General features: G+C 36.0%; 1 pseudogene; it reads left to right on the forward strand.

Moving 5' to 3' along the window:
• The first annotated feature begins 279 nt into the window (after positions 1-279).
• LOC100263382 (glutamate receptor 2.7-like) lies at positions 280-5125 on the forward strand (annotated as a pseudogene).
• Positions 5126-6714: the final 1589 nt, after the last annotated feature.

Consider the following 6714-nt stretch of genomic DNA (forward strand, 5'->3'; position numbering starts at 1 on the left):
AAAATTATATATTTTTTTGGTTAAAAAATGATAATATTTTAATAAAAATTATAAATAAAGATTCTAATATTTCAATAAATCTATAAATTATATAGGTTTTTTGTTAAAATGAATGGTAAAATCATGGGAGAATGATAACTACTAATAATATTTTATTTAAAATTAATTATAAAATAAATATAATTGTTTTTTTTTTTAAAAAAAAGTATGCGAATATACGTACATCTAACAAGACATGCAGTTTCCTTGCATGCTGTCGATAAAGAGACGAGAGTCCAGTTGGGCGTCCTTCTCAAGTTGACTGCAGAGTAGTCCTGATTCCAGCTGGCTTCTGGTTTCAAAATTCAAAATTCTAAGTCCTATAAATAATCTCTTAGTTTCTCTCCAATATTATGACTACCATAGCTTCCAACGAGTTCAAAGATGAGAAGGCACCCTACCCAACTCCTTGCCTCTCTCTTGTTCTTTCTCTTTCCCACGATTTTCTTCATAGAAAAGGGCATGGCACAGAACACAACAATACCAGTTAAAGTGGGAGTGGTTCTGGACTTGGATACATTGGTTGGGAAGATGGGCTTGAGCTGCATCTCCATGGCCCTTTCAGACTTATATGCCTCTCATGGTCACTACAAAACCAGGGTGGTTACAAAAATCAGAGACTCCAAAAGAGATGTTGTTGGTGCAGCTGCAGCAGGTACTATCCCTTGAATCTTCTCCTTCAAGAGTTAAACTCAGCAGTCTAAATAATTTCAGAATAATCCGAGAGCCTGATTGGAAATTGTTTTTTTAGAATACTTTTTTGTTCTCTAGAACAAAAAACATAAAAAAACAAAAAATTGTCTAACAACAAAAAATTGTTTTATGTTTTTTATTCTTAATTTTATATTATTTTCACTTGTTTTTAAAAGTTGTTGTAAGAAATAATTATACAAATATTAAAAATAGATTAAAAATATTTCAAGTTTTTAAATAAACTTTTGTTTTACAAAAATAAAAGAATAGTTACTAAACATGTTCTAAATATCTGCACCATTTAGAAAACCAAACTTTATTATTGTAAAAATAAATAAAAAATGAAAAATGAAAAATGAAGCAATTGATGTTGAGTCAATCCATTTGCGTTAGGAACATCGTCGGACTTATTCTCTTTGAGAATTAATAAACTTAATTGGGAGCAATTTAACTACCATACCAAAAGATATTTGCTTTGAGTATTCTCTTAGAAAAGCTACAAGAATACTCAATAATGTTGAATTCGTTTTGAAGTTGATGCATTATTTATATTTAATATTTTTAGAATTAGATCAATTATTATAAAATTTAAAAAGTTATGGTTTTATAGTTTAGTGATTGAACTAATGATTAAATCGTGGTTGAACCAATTGCATTATAAATATATAATTTATATATCATTAAAATTACAAATAATTATAAAGTTTTAATATATATATCTTAATAATAATAATATATGTTTTTCATATTTGATATTATCAAATTTATATCATAAATAAATATAAATATATTAAATTTTATTAAATGAGTGGGTACCTTCCCATCTATGATCAGATTGTCCATGGTTCAAATCCACCAATTCTAAGAATTTAGGATTTTACAACAACTCACTGTCTTTGATTCCACATTCAACAACTCAATATCTCTTATCGGTGTCAATCATAATTACCCAAAGTGGAGCCAGGCCTTAATATATATTGAGCTCGGCTTCCACCCCTTCACTATGGGCTTGGCTTTTGCTGAGAGGAAAAAAAGGTTGGCCAACCCAAAACCAACAATGGCCTGGTTCACTGGGTCAATGGTCCAGCTGTTGGTTTGTCTGGTTCGAGGTTGGCTCAACGTGTACTCCGGACCAAGATCTGGTCAACGGTTTGATGTCTGATCCAGAAAAAAAAAAATTAGAATCTAAAATTTTAATTATTGTGAAATTCAGCTCTAGATTTATGACAAAATGAGGAAGTTCAAGCCATCATAGGACCGGCATCCTCCATGCAGGCCAACTTTGTGATTGGTCTCGGAGACAAGGCTCATGTGCCCATCATTTCATTTTCCGCAACTAGTCCTTCCCTTTCTTCGCTCCGGAGTCCATATTTTGTCCGAGCCACACTGAATGACTCAGCTCAAGTACCAGCTATAAGGGCAATTGTCCAAGCCTTTGAGTGGAGAGAAGTTGTGCTCATTTACGTGGACAACGAGTATGGAAATGGAGTAATACCATATCTTACTGATGCCTTGCAAGAGATTGACACCCGTATCTCCTACAGGAGCGTCATTCATCCATTAGCCACCGATGATCAAATCCTCGAAGAGCTTTACAAGTTGATGACAATGCCAACCAGAGTTTTCATTGTACACATGTTTACACCTCTAGGCCCACGGCTTTTCACCAGAGCGAATGAGATTGGAATGATGAAAGAAGGTTATGTTTGGATTCTAACTGATGGGTTAACTGATATCTTGAGTACTTTGGATCCATCTGTCATTGATTCAATGCAAGGAGTGTTGGGCGTGAAGCCTCATGTTCCAAGATCGAAAGAGCTTGAAAGTTTTAAAATCAGATGGAAAAGGAAAATCCAACAAGAATATCCAACCAATGAAAGCTTTGAGCTGAACATTTTTGGACTCTGGGTTTATGATGCTGCTTCTGGGCTAGCCATGGCAGTTGAAAAACTTGGGCCAACAAACTTCAGCTTCCAAAAGTCTAATATTCACAGAAATTCAACCGATCTTGATACTGTAGGAATCTCCCAAATTGGTCCAAGTCTTCTCTAATCACTATTAAGTACTAGATTTAAGGGCCTCAGTGGACACTTTCAAATTTTTAACGGCCAACTACGGTCATCAGCTTTTCAGGTAGTCAATGTGATCGGCAAAGGGGAAAGAGGGGTCGGATTTTGGACACCAGAGAATGGAACTGTAAGAAATTTACATTCTACTTCCAAGGCCAATCTAGGAACAATCGTATGGCCAGGAGAATCTCCCTCCGTTCCTAAAGGTTGGGTCCTTCCCACCAATAAGAAGAAGAAGAGAATAGGAGTACCAGTCACCAAGGGTTTTGGCGAATTCGTAAACGTGACACGAGATCCTAGCACTAACGCAACGGAGGTCACTGGATTTTCCATAGCAGTCTTCGATGCGGTGATGGCAGCATTACCATATGCTGTTCCTTATGAGTACAGTCCCTTCCAGACGCCCGATGGCGATCCAGCGGGTGATTACAACGATTTGATATATCAAGTATATCTCCAGGTCAGTTAATCGAACTCTTTACCTTTCCTGGTGCATAGTGGTAACTCTAGGTTTGGCTTCAATTATGATTAAGTTTGTCAAAATAAAAACCAAACCTGCAGCATATTTTCCCGTAATGCATAACAGAATGCCCCAATATTGTTTATTGTGAACAGAAGTATGAAGCTGTGGTGGGAGATACTACTATTCTAGCGAACAGGTCCTTGTATGTAGACTTTACACTACCGTACACAGAATCTGGGGTGTCAATGATCGTGCCCATCGTAGATAGAAGAGCAAAAAATGCATGGGTTTTCTTGAAGCCACTTACTTGGGACCTTTGGGTGACAACCTCTTGTTTCTTTGTATTCATTGGCTTTGTGATTTGGGTTCTTGAACATCGAATAAATAAAGATTTCAGAGGGCCTCGTTCACATCAAGTTGGCACTATCTTCTGGTTTTCATTCTCAACATTGGTGTTTGCTCAGAGTAATTTCTCTTCCACCTTCTTGAATTTTATCCAGCAATTTATCTACTCTTGTAATATTCAAATACTCATGATACGAAGCATATTGAGCACATCTCAAACACAATCGAAACTAACTTCTAGTATGGCCTGCTTGATTGTTTCCCATTATTACAACGTCTATTAATATATGAACATTCCATACAATATGCAAGTAAATTTCAGGGTAATTTTTATGTTTAAGAAATTATATATATTTGTCTTTATATTGATTTTCTGGAGTTGATTTTTCCATTTCACTCTTAAATTTTGTTAACAGAGGAGAGAATTGTCAATAACTTGGCTCGGTTTGTGGTGATCATATGGCTTTTTGTGGTTCTGATTCTTACTCAAAGTTACACAGCCAGCTTGACTTCAATGTTGACAGTTCAACAGCTCAACCCAACCATCACCGATATAAATGAGCTCATAAAGAAAGGGGAGCGTGTAGGTTGCGAACATGGCTCTTTCGTTCATGAATTCTTGATCGAATCAATGAAATTTGATGAGTCCAAGCTTGTAATCTATAAGTCACCAGAAGAACTGGATGAGTTATTTTCAAAAGGTGGAATTGCTGCTGCATTTGATGAAATCCCTTACATGAAGATTTTCCTTGCAAAATATTGCTCCAAATACACTGCAGTCGGACCAACGTACAAGTTTGATGGGTTTGGATTTGTAAGTACTCTCATAACACACGTACTTGTATAAATTTTATACCGAGGTTTCTTATTTTTGATCAATTTTCAGGTGTTTCCAAAAGGTTCACCCCTTGTAGCCGATGCTTCAAGGGAAGTCTTAAACGTGACAGAGGGAGCTAAAATGCTACAATTTGAGAAGGCATGGTTTGGGCAAACACCCAGTTGTCCAGAGCTCACCAACTCAGTTTCTTCAAACAGCATCGGCCTGAATAGCTTTTGGGGTCTATTCCTCATTGCTGGAATCGCTTCATTTGTAGCTCTCATCACATGCATCACCACATTCCTTTATGAAAATAGAGATGCCTTAATAAACTTGAATTCCCCATCTTCAATATGGAGAAAAATTAAAGCCATGGTGACACGCTTTGACGACAAAGATCTTAGGTCCCATACTTTTAGAGAAAGTGATCAACTTCAAGACGAGCAACATCAATGCCATGGATGCAGCTACACCAACTTCCCTCCAAGTCCATCGACCCTTTTGATCCCAACACACAATAATTCTGCTTTCTTCGGAGAACAAGGAACACCTTCTTCTGGACATGCTGATCCAGTCTGTCCAAATCGGCCGATGTCTCCCCATATAATGTTTGAATATGAGCTTGCTAATATAAATCACGAGCAAACAAGACAGCCTGTAATTGAATAACTGATAGATCATTTCCTTTTTCCTGTGTTCTTTATGCTGGTGGCATCATTACCCACAACCTAGAGTTTAAAAAAATAAAAATAAAAAAATGTAGTCGTGCCATAGCCATAGACATTTCAGTTGAATGATTGTCAAATGCCATCTATTTGCTATGAACAATAATTCATCACTGAGAAATTGTTTTGCTATGAAATAAATGTTATTGCAAGAAGTCATTTCTTACCATAAAAATATCGTCTTAGCTAAAAGAGTTACGGAAAATGGAGAAATTTGTTGTAATGGATTTTCCAAAAGCTTGCCGGCCGGATCAGTTTAATCCAAGATGGGATTGAAAAGGATGATCTTCGTGGAACTGAATGTACCTTGCAGTTCATGGCAGGACTAGGACAGGGAGGTTTGGTCCGCTTCTGGTACATGCTATAATAGAACTGAATGTATCACTTCTATTATAGCAGTTTGCAACTCTCCCCTTTTATACAATTCTTTTAACACAGTGGATTTCTTTCTTCATTACTCATAGTTTTTCCTGTTTAGCATTTTCTATGTAAATCCATGTTTTCTTGTTTTATTTATTTATTATTATTATTATTAGCATTGTCTATTCTTTTTATTATGTATCATAATTCATTAATTCTGAATTATATAATTTTTGGTGAGAATAAATATTTTTTATTTACAAAATATTTGAAAAATGACCATTTTCATTCGAAGGGTAGTCACGTATCATCATAAACCTATTAAATTCCATGCGCCCGAGTGCAGAAGATGATAAGTCCATCACCATGTGAATACAGTACTGCCAACTGCCACCTAACATTAGTGACTATTGGAATTCAACAACATGCTACAGGCGATGAATAGCTCCATGGAGTTCATCAAGAAAACCTCTCTTTTATGACTTTACTGGGTCAAATGCTAACTCAAAATGTAAGCTAAAATGTGTGTTTCCATGGAAGAATATTTATAAGGATACATTCTGATCATGATTTCATCCTTATAACTATGCATCTGTGCCTTGTTACAGTGCCTTCGCTTCTAGGCTTCTAATTCTTACTTTTCCAAATTCTAGACCCTATAAATGAACTATATTCTGCATTATTGTGAACCATCAAGCATCCCAAATGTAGTTCAAAGATGAGAATGAACCTTACTCAGCTAGGGTTCTTCCTTTTCTTTCTCTCCCTATGGAGACTCTTTATAGAAATGGCCATGGCTCAGAACGTGCACAACAATCCCAGTTAATGTGGGAGTGGTCCTTGACTTTGATACATTGCTAGGAAGGATGGGTCTGAGCTGCATCCCCATGGCCCTCTCAGATTTCTATTCCTCTCATGGTAACTACAAGACTAGGCACGTTCTAAAGATCAGACTAGAGACTCCAGAAGAGATGTTATTGGTGCAGCTGCAGCAGGTACTCTTATCTCTGTTCTTCTCACTCTCTCACAGTAGTGATTAAGTTTTATTAAGTGTTATCTGACCTAATCTATTAGAGTTTCTTCAATAAATATGCCTTATTATGTTAAAACAAACACACACCTTAAATTGTTATTATCATTATTCTTCTGTGTATTAATAATACTCTTAAGAGTTAACTCTTATTTGAAGTTGAATCATTGTGT

Source organism: Vitis vinifera, chromosome 4, assembly GCF_030704535.1.
Source record: "Vitis vinifera cultivar Pinot Noir 40024 chromosome 4, ASM3070453v1".
NCBI classification, from domain to species: Eukaryota; Viridiplantae; Streptophyta; class Magnoliopsida; order Vitales; family Vitaceae; genus Vitis; species Vitis vinifera.